At 37.0% G+C, this 19,527-nt stretch overlaps 1 protein-coding gene across 6 annotated transcripts in view; it reads right to left on the bottom strand.

Annotated features, from left to right (window-relative positions):
* Positions 1 to 19,527, bottom strand: part of CHL1 (cell adhesion molecule L1 like) — a 211,827-nt gene that overhangs the window by 167,083 nt on the left and 25,217 nt on the right. For 3 of the 6 annotated variants that reach the window (XM_037800468.1, XM_037800487.1, XM_037800473.1), the window contains exon 2: positions 3,918 to 3,997. The gene's annotated coding sequence lies outside the window, so the exon portion shown is untranslated. Of the gene's footprint in view, positions 1 to 3,917; positions 3,998 to 4,438; positions 4,467 to 19,527 lie in introns of those variants that run through there. The other 3 variants (XM_037800465.1, XM_037800500.1, XM_037800493.1) reach the window with 2 other exon arrangements.

Genomic DNA, 19,527 nt, shown 5'->3' with positions numbered 1-19,527 from the left:
TTACTTCTTAATTCCCTCCTTCATCAACACACCCTGAGATGTGTCTGCTCCCACTGCTCTCCCCAGTTCACAGGGTGATAGTAGTGATGTATTTTATGGGTTTACTTCCTTTCCAAGGCCTCAAATGTTTGCATATGTGTGCAGCCCATTAAAACCGGCTCTTTAGGGGAGATGCGTATGATTTGTGTCAATGTTATACGTGGTATTTTTCCCCAACGTGGATTGCCTTAAGGCAAAAATGGCATTTTGTTCAGGAAACACAATTTTCTCCTTTCATTGGATTTTGCTCTAAGCCATTTGTTTGGTTATGTTACATATTTTCACAGACATTTTATTTGTGCAGTATGTCATGTTCCTACTTGAACAATCACTTTAAATATCAATATCCATAGTGTCCATTTATTCAAAAGATCACCCAGGTTTTTCTGGGTTCAGTGTCCCTTTGTCTTTACAAAAGCAGCTATTTTCCTTTTGATAAAGTGACTGTGCTTTTGAATTTGCAAGAAAAAAAAAAATTAGAAAATGGCCAGATATTCTGAAAGCACATCTAGTAAAATCTTGAATACCAACAGACCGACAGTACCGATGAAAACCTGTAAAAGGATCACAGACCTAGGCTGAAAAATAGAATTCTACACACACGGCTCACTCTAAAATCTTTTGATTTTGATATGCACATTTCCCTAGTGACTTAAAATCTACCTGTAGCATTTTAACAACATGTTGGTATATCTCAGCTTCCCTTCCAAGTCCTTACTAAATTTTCATGCCTTGGAGATCTCATTTATTTGTGTATGCGATTTGAGTAAAAGTAACTTCAATAAGGCTGCCATTGAAATAAACGTATTTTTGGCACCTCAACACTAAAATTATGTATGCAAATTGGAGGTGATCCAAACAACAGCCAAAAGAATGATGAAGGGGATGGAGTGCTTGACTAGGGAAGAAATGCAAGGCTTTTGAATGTCCCTAGAGGGGCTAAACAACAATAAAAGAACATACCCATAAATATTTAAAACGTGTAAACATCAAATATGGATAAGAATGATTAATTTTGGGACAAGGGCATGGAGCTAGGCCTGATATACTCATATTATAAGAAAGAAAAAAGAAAAGGCTACTGGTTGGTATCATTCTTTTCGAATTTGAAACATTAATTACTTATGCAAAATGTTCTAGCATCTGATGGAATCTGGTATCACCTCTGTGTGCCCCATCATAAGAAATGCTGAAAAACTATACTTAATTATTCAGTGTAGGGCAACTTCTTCCTGAGGAGATCAGTTTTATTCGGCTTCCACTTAGCATTTTTCCTGGTGAGATTTTCACTTTGCATAATACTCTGATTTTATTTCCTAATAATTCTGAAGTGTTTTAGTCACTGTCCAACGTAAAAGGTAAGGCCAGGACCCACTTGGCCAGGTGGGGATATCAGAGAGCAGATAGTGAAGGGGACATTAAAATTCAAGACTTTCCAAGTATAAGTGTGACTGGCAACTTGCTAAGACTGAAGGGACCGGAGGAGTAATCCAGGAATTTCTGAGCACAGGAGGTGTCCAAGACATGGACTATCAGGAGAATCTTTCCCTCCCTCCCTTCCTAATTTTTGTTCTTTCTCTTCCCCCAATATTTGTAGAGGATCTGGTGGCTCCTGAGTTCTGTGGTCAGAGCTAATGATACAAATATAAATTTGACTTGGACTTGCCCTCAAAGATAGGTTTGAGAGACAAATGGGTAAACAATTAATTGCAACTGAGGTTAAGGCCTGTCAACAAAGCTAAGAGGGCAAGACAGGGTCAGCCAAGCGAGCTGTGTTTGTGCAATGTGTGCAGCGCATTGTACTGGGAACATTTCAAACAGAAGAGGCTGTCCCTTCCTTCTTGTCCTCCCCAGAGCACAGAAGCCAAGCCCTGGTGTAACTAAGCATAGGAACAGTCTCTGACAATAAGACTTAGATATGACTGGAAAATTAATCAATATCTTTACAGAAACTTCACAGATCAGCACTGGAAGACAGCTATAATCTTCTCTCACATGAAAGCACTTTACTAAGACTCAAATGAAAATGCTACCCTCTCTAAACTACTGTCAGGGTATGTAGCCTTGTCTTTGATATAAGAAAACCCTTCCGAATCCATAAATCACTGGAAGGAGCAGTGTGGAGATAAGCACCATCAAGCAGTCTCAGTGTGTGACCCAAGGTGACCCACTATATTTAACACAGCACATATTTTATTGTGACCTTCTGCTACTGAAATGTAGTTTTTTCTCATTTGATACTTAGGTCTTCTGTTAAGCTGTAGGGATAATATCACCTTTGGATAAATTATACATAGGCATGGCAATGATCAAAACTCACCGTAAACCTACACTAATTTGATATGTACAAACTGAACATCCTAAAATTTCTAACACTTAATGTAGATTGTGCAAACAAGTTCAGATAAATTTGGGTGGTGAAAAGATATAATAGCAAAGTTAAATTTTCAAATATTATAACCTAATCAGAGACTTGGGGATATTTTTTCTCCCCAGTTTTTAAATTCTTGAGAAGCTGTATGGTATATATGGAGAGAAAATCTTCAAATGAAGGATTCTCAAAAGAAAATTGAGGACTAAATATGTATGTATGCACATGTGTATATGTTTTCTAGGATTATGATTCCATAAATATTTCCTGGAAGATGCATAGCTGAATTCCTCAAGCACCACAATGAAAACTGATAGAAAAGAACTTTATAAAATGAGATATTGTTTTGATCAATCATCAAGAGGAACATAAGAAATGAACATAATTCGATAAAATGAAGGCAGAAACATACTGTCATGAGTGATCAAAGATTTCTGTAACTTACCATCCACTTTCATGGTGTCAGAAGACACAACTATTAATACATCATCATGCCACAACCACAACTAAGGTTCCTCATGGTAGCAAAATTTCTTTTTAAAAATTTAATAGCCTGGACACTGCATTGAATCCTTTACTTTCTCAGAAGATTTTTAATGTGTTTTTATGAACAAGGAATAGGTTAAAAATGAAATCATAAAAGTGTTTTAATGCAATCAATATACCAATCACAAATAATCAGCAACAGATCTGATTAATCAAATTTTGAGGAAGAATTTGCCCTAAAGATATTAAAGTGTATCTCAAATGCTATTTAATCTTCTAACAGACCTGCAGATTAAATGGAGTTAGAAAGCCCGTGTAGAAGAGCCCTCTTTTATATATATTTTTTTTTTCAGCAACTGGAGGTTTAAAACAGCTAAATAGTTTACCTATAGCCACGTTGTTGTATGTCCGGCCCTCCAAACTGTACTTCTACCCACTGTTCCAAACTCTTAGAAATTACTAACAATTCAGCCTAGTACTGCAAAAGGAATCTGCAAAAACTCCCAAAGAGGATTCAGGTTGGATTTCTCATTGGTCCATATCCTAAGGACAGTTACAGAAGATAAAAGCCCCTCAGACCATGAAACCGTGAGCTCCATTTGACCCCTGAAAGTACAGATTTTCCCACTAAAACTTCAAGTCTCCTAAAAAAACAGAACTTCTCAGATCCCAATAGCGAAATTCATTTTCCTTTTAAAACTGGCATTTAGAAGAATCTCATCAGGATTCCACTTTCAAAAATGCTAAGAGTTAGCTAATTAGAAATATAACTTTCTGGTAAGTTTTCTACTCCTTCAAAAATAAACTGACCTTTTTAGTGGAACTCAAGAAAAACACACACATACACACAATATTCCTATTTGGCCCATTCTCCACTCTAGACCTGTAGTGAATACAGAGGTCCTATGGCAACCTCTTCATCCCAAGCCACTACCTCCGGCAATATTCTTCTACCACACACTGCAAAAATTAGGTACACTGAAAAATGCATAAAACAACTGATTAAGGAAAATATTCTTACCAGTAAATTAACTTCCTCTTGGTTCCACAATGACGTGTTTGCAGTATTAAGAAAGGATCATTGTTTGCTGTTTACAGCACCTACAGATAGACAGATTTAAAAGTTGGAATTTTAGAAATAATTTGCATCTTAGGAGTCACCTTCAAATTAATTTTTTTTAACCTTCTGTACACTGTCAGTTTAATCTATTTTTTAAATTCATTATTATTGAGATATATTCACATACCTTGCAGTCATACAAAGCATACATTCAATTGTTCACAGTACCATTATATAGTTGTGTGTTCAACACCAAAATTGTTTTGAATATTTGCATTACCATACCACACACACAAAAATAATAAGAATAAAAATTAAAGTAATAAGAATAAAAATTAAAGAAATTAATTTTTATCTTTTACCTGTTTAACAAAACTGATTTAATGTTTCTTACTTACCACTCTCCCCCCAAATTTTCCAATAAAATATTTAAGCAATAGCATCGCTCTATGGCTAGTAAAAGCACCCTGTGGATTTCTAACCGTGAATGACAGATGCAGACAGGGCAGGCATGCAGAAAGCAGCAATGTAATTACATTTCCCATTAGAAGTCTTATTGACCTGTCTTCTCTCACGACTTCAAGTATTTTGCAAGAAACCACCATTTTTAAGTATTTTTACTTGGCAGTCCTCCATGAATTGTTTTTCATGCTAGCCGCTTGCTTTTGTCTGATGCTGTGACCAATCTGTCAAAACAAAACGATATGGACTGAAAGCGTGAGAGCTCTATCAGGAAGCTGTCTCTAAGGTCAGACCTCTATGAATTATGGAGTTAACATAAGCTTTATGTTATAGAGTTAACATAATCCTTCGATACATCCCTCACCGAGGTGTGTCCTTGCCAAACCTCTATCTTTTAAAAATCAACCAGTACACGCAAACATTTTATTGTTAATTCCCAGGTGATTAGAGGATTGAATGTCTAAAAGAGATTGCTTTCAGATGCTATTCCATGAAAATTCCTTGAAAAGCCAAGATTTTTTGTTGGGCATAAGGAAGGTCAAAATGAATGCAAGATTTTTTTCATATGCCAATTGTCATAATTTAATGAGCTTCATTCAGAAGCTCTAAATTCTATCTAACAATTCTATTTCATTCTGGTAGAGATCACTAATTACAGAGATTTATAAAACTATAGTAATTTGGCCCTAAGAAAAAGAAAGATGGCTACAATATTCAAGCAACCCACCTCCTTCCTGTGCATTATTTGACAATCTCTTTGGCCTTATCCCAAGAGCTGTTGCCATGAAGTTTAACAGATTGTAATGCCTCAGGAGAGAATGTCATACCAATATACTGAAAAGAAAAATTCTACTCTGGCAAATATAAGAATAGTCCCCACTGCTTTCCAATTGACCAAGTGACACACTGCACAGACTGTCCTTCTATACTTTTGTTTAGTAACCTCATTTAAATCCCATTAGGCCTATGTCTGAACGCTCTTACTATTTGCATTATCATCTTGACCAGAAATGTTTATGGACAACTAACAATGCAGAAAACAGCATTTAATATGGCTCCTAACCACTGGGGCTGCGGTACACATCACTTGAATGTAATTTTGTTTATCAACTTCTGCAGGCTAATAGATGTGCTTTGCCTAAGTCAAGGAATACAGAAACTGGCCATCTTTTTGTCATGCCCAGCATCTTATGTGTGTTACAATAGTCACTCAGTGGGGAAAAGAAAAATGAAATATTTGCACATGTTGATTCCAGATGAGATTTGCTGACCCCCCCCCAAGTTAAATGATGTAATTTGCCAAGCCTAAGTTAAATGATGTCATATAGAATGCCCTTTATTTATCCCAGTGATGAAAAGTCATAAAATTGGGTGTATTCTACAGCCGAGGAAAACATTTTGTGGTTCCAACATCAAATCTCTCAGGGACAGCTCTAAAAAAGTCATCCATGGCCTGCAGTTATACCAGGTTGGCTCTTCCCAATGGGTTCTGCTTTCTTACCAATGTCACTGTCACTCCTACAACAGAGATCAGGCCTGTGCGAAATTATCCACACCTTTGCCTAGGATTTTCTAGATGGTTATTTGATGTTAGGCTTGGAGACTGAAGCTACTGATCAAACTTATTTGTATGCTCACAGCGGCAGCACGTGCCTGCTGAGCTGTCATCTGTTTCCTTCAACTTTGGTTGAGAAGGCACTCACATAAATCATGGATATAATCTCTTTGCTACTAATCTAATCACTGGCTCTATGTGCATGCATGTGTGTGTGTGTGTGTGTGTGTGTGTGTGTGTTTGTTATTTGTTGTGTATGAAGGACTACCTCTGTATTATTAGGTTACTTTCTTTCCTCCATGTTATAGGTGTGTAAATGCCAAAAAGATGTGTGCAAAATGATCCCTTATAATGTAACAAGAAATAGTAAAAATACATGTGTATGTGTGTATATATGTATACATGTTAGTTATCTCATTCTTTTTAATTCCCGATTTTTTTTTTTCTTTCTGTTTTCTTATGGTAAAATCAGTGTACTAGTATATATACACAATTTAACATATACATGCATTGGGCGTACATGTGTAAATATCGCAGTAAGGGTGGATACGCATATACACACACACGCACAGAAAGTTTACAGCCACTACTGCAGTCTAAGTCTCTCTTCTACTTTTGTTATATTCAGAAGGATATATCACCCTTTGAATCTGTTTAATCTAGAAGCCTTTACCCTCTCCCCTCTTGGGAGGAGAAAGCAATCTCTTATTTTCTATTTTTAGTGAAAAGTTGCTTTTCTTCAATGTCCCTAAATTTCTTCTATTTAAGGGAAAGACACATAACTATACCTAGCAAATTTAAAGAGAAGTGTGATAGGAATACTGAAAGGCAAATCTGAAGAACTTACAAGCATATAAAGGCAAAATGGTATTAGACTCTTGTTGGCTGTTTGCTTTTTTATAAAAAAAAAAAGCATAACTGAAAGAAAATATAGTGTAGGCACATCAAACTCATTATACTATAATCACCTGAAGAGGTCAAAACAGAGAGAGAAAGTACCTTAGAGGGAGGAACAGAATTTGTTCGAGGGCAAGAGGTAGTAAAATTTGGATTACAGTGGCCCACTCAGTGAACAAGTCAAGTGTAGATGGGACTTCTGAATCAGCAGAAGTCAAGTCCACATGCCTTCCCTAATAGGAGCACCCTGGTGCTCTGAGTTTATCTAGAATTGGAAAATAATATTTTCCATACAACACAGCCCCTGAAAGTAAATCTATGACTTCATCAGGTACTCAACAAAAGAAATGGTGATCTTTTCCAACGCTGGAGGGAAAGTTGACTGCCCAAGAGTTACTGAGAGACAAGTCATTTTTCAATATGGCACCTTTCCAAAATATTTTTAAGGTGACTTTCTCCTTAATCAAGGATTTTACAATAAATCATATATAAATTGCAAATCCATTCTGGACAGAACTATCTGAAGACCAGTCTTCTCATAAATATTCCTCCTGGGTTTTACTCTATATTAACATAATGAATCTTGCGTTCCATAAGGGGATATCTTGATTTTTGCTACAACCCCAGTGCTACTACCATAAGAAAGATCAATAAATACATTTTGGATGAATTAATGAGTGAATACACAAAAGCGACATATATCCAATAATAGTGCTGCTTCTTCAAGGTTCCCTCACCTGTGGTCACAGGTTTGAATGTCATTCTCTGATCGAGGAGAGGGAGCATAACACAGTGTGTACAGCAAAAGGGACTTAGTAACACAGAGAAAAAGGAATCAGATCTGGGCTGAAATACAGCCAGTATGATCTTACACTGCTGTGTGATTTAGGCTAGTTGTGTAAACTTTCAGAACTCAATCTCTTGGTAAATAAAGGATATTAGTACCTGTCTTGCAGGATGGGTTTTAGGAATAGGACCAACATGTATCTAAATGCTTAGCACAGGGCTGGGACCTACAGGTGCTCAGTGACAGTAGCTGCTTCCAGCATCAGTAAGTGAGTAGTAGCATCCCCATCATCATCCCAAGGCAGCCAATGACACCAGAAGAACTCCATCTGTCTCCAGTTTCCATCTGCCTAAAAGGTACCCACTCAAACTCAGCCAACAGGAGGATACCACACGTAACCCCAAATGGGGAAATGGGAATTTTGACAGAAGTTACATAAGCCACATGTGTGGGCAGCCACATGCCATATTTGCACAAGACAGAAAAGATTTCTTTTCTATACTTTATGCAAGCTTGTGAATTCCTCAAGACCAGAAAAAAAACCTCTCATTAATTTTTGCCTCCAGAGCACTCAAGCACAATGGCTGTCAAATGTCAAATATCGGTTGCTTAATAAATGTTCATTGAATGAAATGCATATTATATATATGGAATCCAGAGTAGCTATCTTTTCTTTTTTCATTTTAAAAATATTCCTAATCTCAATTGATCTTTGAACGCTGGCTATTTTCTAGTGATTTAAAAGATAAACTTAGAGCACCCCAGTTTCTACTAAATATCTTGGTCAATATTCTTAAGAAGTTGGGACTGAAAATGCCTCTTTTTCAGTCATCAATTAACATTTACCTGGCAGGGAATGGGCTCTTAAGTCACATTCTGAAGATTCATACCCCCAAAATATGAGCCAAGATGTTAAAAAAATTATCAAATGAATAGAACATCTCTGAAAAAGGTAACAGTGTACGATGCTCATACCATTCCCTACAATGTAAGCTAGGAGTACAGTAAAAATGAGAACACAAAGAGAAATTATTATATATGCTTAACATAAAATGATACTCAATCGACTAAATACCAGAAAAATTATATAAATTTAAATGCTTCTTTAGAAATTATTTATAGGCAAAACTTTAAACAATATGAAGATGATGAATTTGTTCCTCATGAATATTCCAAGTGACAGTCCCCATTTCTGATCACTAGTTTTAGCATTTGCTTAGTAAAAAACAATAATTGACTTGCTATTAAGTTTCCTATGTGAATTTTTTTCTAATATCAATGAAGACATACTATGTGCTGGAGATTTACATTTACATATTATCATTTACATATTATCTCAAAAGATATTCTCAAGTCCCCTCTAAGGTACATTTGACTTAACTTAGAGTCACTTACATATTATCTCAAAAGATATTCTCAAGTCCCCTCTAAGTTAGGTACATTTGACCCTAAGTTTGTAGAAGATGAAACTAATTCCAACAGGTTAAGTAGCATGTACAAAGTCTCAATGATAATGAGTGGCAGAGCCAGCTAAGATGAAACCCAGTCCATGTAACTCCAGAGCCCGGATCTTTACATATGCCAGAGTGCCTTCCTTAGTGGGTCATTTGTGCAAAGTACTTGAGTTTCTTTCAGAAAAGCACTGCATAATAATTATTTCACTACATCCTATTTTTTTTTAAAGAAATACATGCAACTTCTTGAAGGAGGCCAATATCATAATATGGAGAAATCAGCAAAGAATATTCTAGGGCAATTAAGAAGACTTAGTTTTATTCCCAGCTCTGCTGTAAACACTGCCCATTCATGGAAAGTTTCTTAAGGAGTTTGAACCTTAGTATCCTCACCCACAACATGAGCACGTTAGCTGAATGATTTTTAGTTTCTATTTGCCTTAAAAGTCTATGATTATTAAAAAAAAATTCTCTGATAATGAGGCTGGAGAAGGTACAGAGAACGGCAACTAAAATATTCAAGAAGCTGGGACCATGGGACTATTATACAGGGGAAGACGAAAAAGATTAGACGTCTTTAGTGTAGAAATACGAATACACAGAACATATAAATCAAAATAAATAAAATCTCGAAGGATACAGGAGAAGAAAATGCAATTTTTTTTATAATCCTGGATTATTAGAATTTGAGAGAGGAATATCAGAACAAAGGGCAAATCATTAACAATACAATTCTATTACTATTAGAGGTCATTTATGTGGAAGAAATAAATAGCTTCCACAAAGGTTGGGAAACATTCTTGGTTTAATAGCAGAAAGGAGGGTTTATGTTTCATCTCTAACTTTTGTGAACACTAAAGAGAAGCAATACACCTTTTCAAGAATACATCCCTTCATAAAAATCTCAGTTAAAGATGGTCAGCCTAGAAAGATCTGGATCTCACAGATTGTATCAATTACATGTAAGTACTTGGGGATTTTGATTCACTCCAATATGTAGCACATAGTAAGCAATCAATTGATATTTGCTTGAATAAATGAATGAGTTCTGCCCTTTACAAGCTGTGTCATCTTGGAAAAACTACTTAACTCCTCATTTTCCCTGCAATCAAATGTATATATGATTTATTCTGTTAACTTTCTGAGAGTAAAGGGTCAACATGACTAATTTTCTGCAGCTCAAACTCCCAGAGTGAAACTTTTCTGACAAAGCTCTTGAGAAACCAGCTGTCTTAATGTGCCAGGGCTGCTGTGACAAATACCACACAATGGGTTGGGGTAAACAATGGGAATTTATTTGCTGACAGTTTTGAGGCTAGAAAAGCCCAGAGCTGAGGCATCAGCGATGTGATGCTTTCTCCCTAAAGCCTGTAACCTTCTGGTGCTGGCTGCTGGCGATCCTCGTGGTTTCCTGGCTTGTGTCCCTGCCTTGTGTCACATGATGTCCTCTCCTTTTCTTCAGGATTCCGTTGACTTCCAGCTTCTGCCTCCTCCCCATGCCTTTCTCTGACTCTGGCTTCCAGATTTTTCCTCTGTATATGGCCTCCAAAAATCCAAGTTAAGACCCAACTTCATTCAGTTGAGTCACACCTTAACTAAAATAACATCTTCAAGAGAGCCTATTTACAATGGGGTCACATCCATAAGAATATGGATTAATTAAGAACATGTCTAAAGTGGGGTCCATGACTCAATCTACCACACCGGCTATAGCCAAGTGTTTAAAACAATGTATCTTAGTAGATACTGAGGTTGAGGAGCAGGACCTGAGGCCACCGGCTGGAAATGCAAGGCTCAGACCCCTGATCACATCATCAGTGGTTTGCCATCCCCGAATGCTGAACTGGCAGGATGGGGTTGGAGGCCAGGTTTTTGCCATATTGCCTAGCAAACCATAAAACTTGTACCCCAGCCCCCATCATACTAGTGGGTGGGCTGGTGGATTTCTAACTCTTGCAACCTAAAAGGTCTGCAACCCTGGATTTGGAGGACCCTCTTCTGGCCTTGCCCACCTTCTTTTCGTCACCTTGGATTCTGATGGGCAGGGGCATCCTTATTTTCTCAATATCGATGAAAGCAGTGTGAGTATCAAAAAAAAATAATAATAACATTTGAGAGGGTTTTTAGAGCAAGAAGCAAAAATGTCAAAATTTGACATTAAGAATAAATCAGATAACCTTTTGGATTTCACTCTGGATCCAGCCTTGACTTTTCTAATGCAAAGTGGAGACTGTCTCCCCAGGAAGTAGAATACCCACTCATAAGTTTTAGCAGCAATTCTGAAAATAATTGAGAGAGGAACACCATGGCTTTATATGCAGATCAAAATGTATGTGACAATAATTTCATTTATCACAGAAGCAAGGCTCCTTTGGCTAGAGCTTGAGCAAACCCCCCAGTCGTGGACAAGATAACGGCAATGCCAGGCTCATTTGGAATCTGGTAATAGGAAAGGATTTTGTGGACCTACTAGATGCTAGGCACTGTTTTAAGTGCTTTACATATTATAACTCATTTTTTCCCTAGACACTTTTTAAAAAAATAGCCTCATTTTAAACCGAGGCATGAAGAAGTTACATATTGCCTAAGGTTACATAATTATTTCTCCAGTACACAGCTTTATTGATAGTCTTAAATATTGCCAAAGGTATTATCAGACCATCAGTACAATCTGAAATCAGACTTGTTCTTTATGGCTGCAGGCTTAGTGATGCAAATATTTTCAATCATGATTAAAGAACAGAATTACAAATCATGAAAACTCACAGTGAAATAAATGTAAAAATGCCTGAAAGCGTTTCAGCACATTTAGGTATGAAAAAAAAGTTAATTATCACTATTACTAGGACTTTTCTAACCCAAAGATTGCACAAAGGGGCCTCTGTTTATTCATTCAAGTATTTCTTACTTGACTGCTCTATGTCCGGCACTGTAGTCAAGGCACGCCCATGAGTGGGGAGCCCTATATCCCCCAAATAGGAACTTGTCTAAACAAATCTGAGCCCAGGATATTATTCCCTATTTCCTGTTGAGCCACAGCACCGGCTACTTTGCTCAGAGTATCTGTCCACCCTGACCTGCCTCGCAGCCCTTACACCACTGCGGAGTAGAACTCAGCATCTCTGCTTTCCCTTCTTCTCCCTGAAGCAAACTCAGGGCTGCGCTCTCTAACTTTCCCTTGAAATGTGACTACTCTGTCCACACTCTCCAGATGTTTCCAACGCTGTCTTTTTCAGTCTCCAGAGCTACCTAAGGTCTCACACCGCAGTGAACTTTGGGAAACGATAAGGAATTTTCAATTACTTTGTTCCACCCACAAGAAACTCACTTCATATCCATGGACTCGTGTTAGAGAGATTTTGTGGGAGATGATACTTGGTTAAGGTGGTAATTGTGGGATTTTGTTATGAAAGTAATAAATGTTCATTGTAGAGATTCTGTAACATAAATATAGGTATGTATTCGCACACATAAATAAAATAGAAATCGTCTGTAAAAGATGACTGCTACTAGTATTTTTAGTGCATTTCCTTCCCTAACTGGTATATGCACTAGTGAAATAGCTGTAGACCCAGGTGCAAAATCACGTGCTCCTTATCTCCATATAACATTATGAATATTTTGCTTTAGTATTAAAGAATCTAACATACCATTGTATATTCATATGCTCGTGACAATATTCACATTTAGAAGTCTAGTTTAAGTTTAGATTAAACCTATTAGGATATGTTCAAACTTTTACATAAAGTGATATATAAAAATTTCTTATAATACTAGGTGAAATAAAGCACTATAGAATTTTATATAGAGTATGAGCTCAATTTCATGAAATAAAAAAAAATCTATGTATCTATATCTACATCAAAAATAACATTTGAAGAAAATACACCAAATTGATACCATTGCCTATGGGAAAAAAGGAGAAAAGAGGAGATTGGAGATGATCTAATTTAATAGATATGCTTTCTATTAACCATGAGTTCCTTTTTTTGAACTAAAAGAAACATAAGAAATAAAAACAACCCCCCCCGCCCCCCCCGCCAAACTGCAAAGTTATTTGAGCTAAGTAAGTCCATGACCCAGTTTATCAGGCTGAAAAGACAAGGAAGGACATTCCAGTTGGGGGTAGGAGGGAATAGCCGAGGAGGAGATTCAGAAGCAGGACATAGTCAAGAAGATGCATGAAGTTTGGGGAGGCTGAAATGAGGGTGCAAGAAAGCAGGGCATAAGTAATAAAAAGAGATGAGACTGAGAAGTTGGACTGCAATACAGTGTGAAGAGACCCAAGGTGTCATGCTTAGATAATTAAAACTTTACCTTGCAACAGAAAGCCATTGTGGGTTTTTCGCAGGAAATGACAAAGTCAGATACATGTTTATAAAGATAACTCTAGTTTTATACAGTTGTATTCTCAGATACAATTAAGGCTTCAAGAGTCCTGTATATCTTGATTCATTAGGAATTGTTTCGGGTTGCTAAAGCTGCCAGAATGCAATATACCAGAAATGGCTTGGGTTTCTAATGAAATTTTATTAGGTTACAAATTTACAGTTCTAAGGCCATGAAAATGTCTAATTAAGTCATAAAAAGAAGATACCTTCTCTGAGGAAAGGCTGCTGGCATCTGTGGTTCCTCTGTCACATGGGAAGACACATGGCAACATCTGCTGGTCCTTCTCTCCTGATTCTGGTTTCAATGGCTGTCTCCAAATATCTCTGAGCATCTCTCTCTAACCTCTCTGGGCTTTTACTGACTCTTATCCTCTTCACAAAGGACTCCAGTAAAGGATTAACACCCACCTTAAATGCGTGGGGTCACATCTCAATTGAAATAGCCTAACCAAAAGGTCCCACCCACAATAGGTCTGCCCCCAAAGAATGGATAAAAAGAACATGGCCTTTTCTGGGGTATATGACAGCTTCAAATCAGCACAGGAATAAAAGAAAAAAAGGGGAAAGAAGGGACCAAATGATTTTGTCTGGGATGGCTTAAATGTAGCCCTTACTTTAGAGGAAGAATTTTAAGTGCTCCTTGGTTCCTTTCAGGAAAATGTCTTTGTGTAAAAAAGGGAGGAAAGTAGCAGACAAAATTCTAGACTGTAAGGTAACGTCATATGATCTGGATACAAGTACCAACTCTGGCATTTACTAGCCATTTAGAGTTGAGGACCCAAGTACCAACTCTGGCACTTACTAGCTATATAACCTTGAGTAGGTCACAACCTCCATGAACTACCCTTCCTTTGTTTCTTTAACTGGAGCTAATGACCTCTCTCTTGCTTCCGTCACAGGCTGGCTGGGAGAACTGAAAAACGGTAAACCACATAACAGGTAATATCTAACATAATGGTAATTATTATCTTATACACACTCACTAGCAACTGAAAACTTTGGTCTGTAAAAATCAGGTGCAAAATCTAACTTGTAAAACTGAAAGTAAATAGCTAATGAGTACAGTGTGAATCAGGTGCTCTAATAACACTAAAAAACCACAACACTAAAATGGTTACAATGATACGCAGTAAGATGAAGTAAGCTATGGCCATTGATAGAAGCTAAACATTACCTTAATTATTTAACTTCTAACTTATTATAATAGAATGCTAATTCTCATTAATTTTAATGTAGAACAAAATATGCAAATTCAATAACTAAATTCTAAATCCTAAAATATCAAATTTTATTGTAATCTACCTAATGTTATAACAATATAACACCTTACATTTTATGGTCATCTAACAAAAGTCTTTCACAAATTCTCTTTTATTTAACACTTTAAATAACTTTGCAAGTTAATTTATTAGGTTCATTTATTAATGAGGAAAAATAAAATTTAGAGAGTAAAGTTACTTCCTTAGAGCCATACGTAGCAAGTGGCAAAGGTCAAATGTAGAACCCATATAGTCTGATCCTAATTCTCTAGTCCTTTCTCAACAAGGTCATAACAGAATCACTATGTCAGAACAACAAATTGTTTATGCTTTGTGAAAGGGCAGCTTAAAATTAACACAAAACAAACTTGTCATTTACTGTGAAAGGAACAATTTTTGTTTTATTTGGTTTGGTTTTTTTAATCATCAGCTGGTGGTTTGTTATGGACAAGTGAACAAGCTGTGGATGCAGAGATTTCCTACTTGAGGTTTTGTCAGCTTTAAGCCTTTGCTTTCATCTATTCCTATTTAATGTGAATGGCACAAAAGCAGAGAGAACCACCACTTCCTTAGTCTCTCCCCATAATCCAGGAAACATATAGAAGCTTAAAAGACATGTTTTATACTCTTCCTTATGTACTGAATGTTCGGAATTTATTATTCAAGGCATCCTTTGATCCTTCAGAAACAAGGCCCCTTTGAAGCACTGGGAACAGTGTTTAAGAGGAGTCCTCCAATAGGGGCCAGCTGGTCACTCAGCACACATATCCACTTTGTATAGCTCCTTATTGGGCCTTTATAGTACTGCAGAATCACAGAGGCGTGGGGTGGACCCACCCAAAACAAAACAAAACAAACAAAACAAAGAGACGCAACTCCTTCCCTCAGAGATCCCAATGCAGTGGAGGAAGGAAATTTTTATCTAATGAAATCTGAGGTGGGGGAAGGGAGAGCAAAGGCAGGTAATTGATTCGCAAGTTCAAGACAAAGAAAGTTTAGGGCATTTAAGGTATAAATTGCATGCAATCATCATTATTTTCTGTTTTCTCAAAATCACATAGAAGATGAACAAGGATATTCTGAGACCAGCTATTCCGCTGAAATCCCAACAGGCATTTTATAATTGCACCAAGAATAGAAAACTGTGGTAGTTGAGAGTTAAAATAATCATCTGAAAAATTTAGGCAAAGACATCTTCCTTTAAGTCTTCTATATCCACAAATATTTCTGGAAGATACTAAGCTCTAGGGGTCTATGTATTCTAGAAAATGGAATCAGTTCTGAGTAGCCAACTCTTCTTCAGAATTCACATTCTTTTGGTTTGAGAAATGTAATTTTCTCCAATTACTTCTTGCATTAATTATTCACTTAGTACACCTGTAAAGGCTACAATGGAATTTCGCTTTTGCATTCTAGGGCAAGCTTTGTGGCAACTTATAGATAGAAGTATGAGAAAACCGGCTATACAGAGAAGCTTTTGTGAATGACATTTTCTCCTGTCATTTTTTACACATCAATGCTCAAAATTAATGAAGTTTCTGAGGGACATAACAATTAGGAAAAAAGATTACAAAAGACTTTTAATAAATTGGATCAAGCATAAAACATGCTGGCAGAAATTATAATTAATAAAAAGTGAAACGTAACACTTCCTTAAAATAGAAAGCAGAATCCCCTGGAAACAACACATGGGGCTAATGCAAAAATCAATGTTCACTGTGCTGGTTGCTTGCAAAATTACACAATTAATCCTGTGTAAACTAACCTATCAGCAATGGGCACTGCAGGATTGCTGATAAGTATCAGGCTGCACAATGTATTAAAGAAACAGAACTTTAATGAGATCCCTTGAGAATCTAAAGATTTAAATCACGTTTTTTTCCTCCCTACAAGAACATTTTTACTCCACTTAACAGACGTTGTTTTCCATATCTGATACATATATGGTCAAATCAACCATTAAATCAATCATCAGGAAGCCAAAGACAGCCTATCTTGAGTCTAAAGTATGCTATTGAGCTGATTTCAAAGAAATAGAGGGTTTAAAAATCTACATGAAAAAGATGCCACCTTATCTTCTCGGATTTGATAGCAATCTATAGTTATCCTATGTCACTGAGCTCTCATGGCAGCTAACGAGTCGTTATAAAATTGCATTACCACATCACATACCAAGTGAAGATATGTGTTCTGTGTGCATCCGTTTTAGTTTAGTGATAGCCTGCCTTATTCGACAACAAAAATGAATAAAATTCAATAAAGTCACTGCTAGGTATAATCATTTTTAAAATATTGCTTCTGTTACATATGTGTGGTTATATGCATATATATATATATTTATGCAAGTGAGTATATGTAAAGATGTCCAGATCCATGTGTATGCTTCTCTTTGAACACATCTCAACAGATAATTCTGTACAGAACAGTTCAAATATTTGACCAGTGATTGAGATAAGTTTTTAAGTTTGTATCAACTCTTAAATTTAATGCAATAACATACAACAACATGCTACCTGGAAAGAGATTAAATGATTCTTCAAATATTACATAATTCATTGAATTAAAATTCCTCTGAAGAAAACGTGATTGTTAAAACTATATGAAATATAACATCACTTAATTGGACTTAACTTCCTCTGAGTCCTGATTCTTTAACCCAACTACAATGTTGTTATAAATCAAATACATTCAGACATTGTTTGCCTCTATCACAAAGTTATATGCCAAAATAGATGGATGGATGCCAAAATAGATGGATGGATGGATGGACAGATGGACAGACAGACAGACAGATAGACAGAGAAGGGTTTAGTTGCAATAAACATAAAGAGAAATGCTGTCATCATTTTCCGGGAGCTGCTGTCCACTCCTGGGGGGCCCAGCACGTGCTCACAGCCTGCCCTGACAGGACACAGTCTGGCTCCATTAAGTTAGCCTCCAGTGTTAGAAGCCGACATGGCAGAATACAGATACCACAACAAAAGCACCAATGGAAGGCCGAAAAGCAATGCGCACAGGTATCTGAAGGGGAAGAAAGATGCATAAAACTGGGGAGGGACAAAAGGAAAATCCAGGAGGTGAACAGAATGTGGATGCACAGAGGACAGCGATTTGCCTGAAAAGCCGAGCAGCAACAAAGAAATAAAGATAGCCGACATTTCTTCTCTAATGCATCAGCATTATTACTGAAGGAACTATCCTACAGAAGGAGCACGTTATTGTCTCCAGAATCCATTCTATTTCCAGTCACTTATTTCATGTCTTCATATCACCTACGTCTCTGTCAAAATGCAATGAGCCTTTTAGCCCTTATTTTCATGCAACACTAACAGAGGCGTAAGAGAAAAGTCAGGTTTTGTTTCAGGTGTTTTGTTTCTTCTCATTTAGCTCAGAGGCGCAACATCCCTATTCAATGCTGAGAACGGCACTGACACGTCAGCAGCTAAGGTTGCACACGCACGCGCCTCTAGACCCCAACTTCACGTCCACTTCGGAGGGAATAATGTATCATTTCCGGGCTCCCTATGTTTCTCTTCATATGGCTTTTCTATAAAAGCAATTAGGCAGAAAAATAGAAAGAAGGATTTACAAGGCTACTCGCTGCTTGGTTTTAAAAGATGGGCACTCGCAGCAGGTGGTTAAAAAGTAAGGTAAACACGGGGCGGAGAGGGGGCGGAGAGAGGGCCGATAATATTCACGCTCCTGTAAAACCCTGGTAATTTCTACACCTGCTGCTTTCTTGCATGAAAAACTCCACGACATAAACATTAATTTTACCTGTGAAGAAACTTGGTAAAATTATTTACCTGAAATAATAGGCATGAATTAACCTGACATGCATCTCAGCTTTCACCAAAAATTGTACCTGTTTTCTACAAGGAAATATTTTGACAAGGAACAAGACTCCCTTCTTATTCTGTTTTCAAAACTCTGCCATCCAAAAGGGGGATGTGAAAGGAAATGAAATAAGCTTCAGTGGCAGAGAGATTCCAAAACGAGCCAAGAGATCACTCTGGTGGGCACTCTTACGCACACTTTAGACAACCTTTTTTAGGTTCTAAAGAATTGGGGTAGCTGGTGGTGGATACCTGAAACTATTAAACTACAACCCAGAACCCATGAATCTCGAAGACAGTTGTATAAAAATGTAGCTTATGAGGGGTGACAGTGGGATTGGGAATGCCATAAGGACCAAACTCCACTTTGTCTAGTTTATGGATGGATGTGTAGAAAAGTAGGGGAAGCAAACAAACAAAGGTACCTAGTGTTCTTTTTTACTTCAATTGCTCTTTTCCACTCTAATTATTATTCTTGTTATTTTTGTGTGTGTGCTAATGAAGGTGTCAGGGATTGATTTAGGTGATGAATGTACAACTATGTAATGGTACTGTAAACAATCCAAAGTACAATTTGTTTTGTATGTCTGCGTGGTATGTGAATATATCTCAATAAAATGATGATTAAAAAAAAAAAAAAAAACTCTGCCATATGAGTTATACTAAAAAAAGTATAACCTCTTTACCATCTCTCTTTCCCAAATTGTCTGCTATGCATTGAGGTTGGGCTGTGAAGAAGGAGCATTTTGGGGAATGAAGGGAAAGATAAAAATAATACTGTAGAGTAAGCAATTTTCTCTAAGAAGTCATAGAAATATTTCACTTTAAAAGAAGGCAGACAAGCATTAATAACCTCCCTCATTACACATTCTTAGCTTTCTCTCTGGATTTTAGATATCTAGGGAAACACAATCATTGTTTAGTTCCTAT

Source organism: Choloepus didactylus, chromosome 1, assembly GCF_015220235.1.
Source record: "Choloepus didactylus isolate mChoDid1 chromosome 1, mChoDid1.pri, whole genome shotgun sequence".
NCBI classification, from domain to species: Eukaryota; Metazoa; Chordata; class Mammalia; order Pilosa; family Megalonychidae; genus Choloepus; species Choloepus didactylus.
The sequence above is the reverse complement of the archived record's forward strand: the minus strand, read 5'-3'. Positions and strand labels throughout refer to the sequence as shown.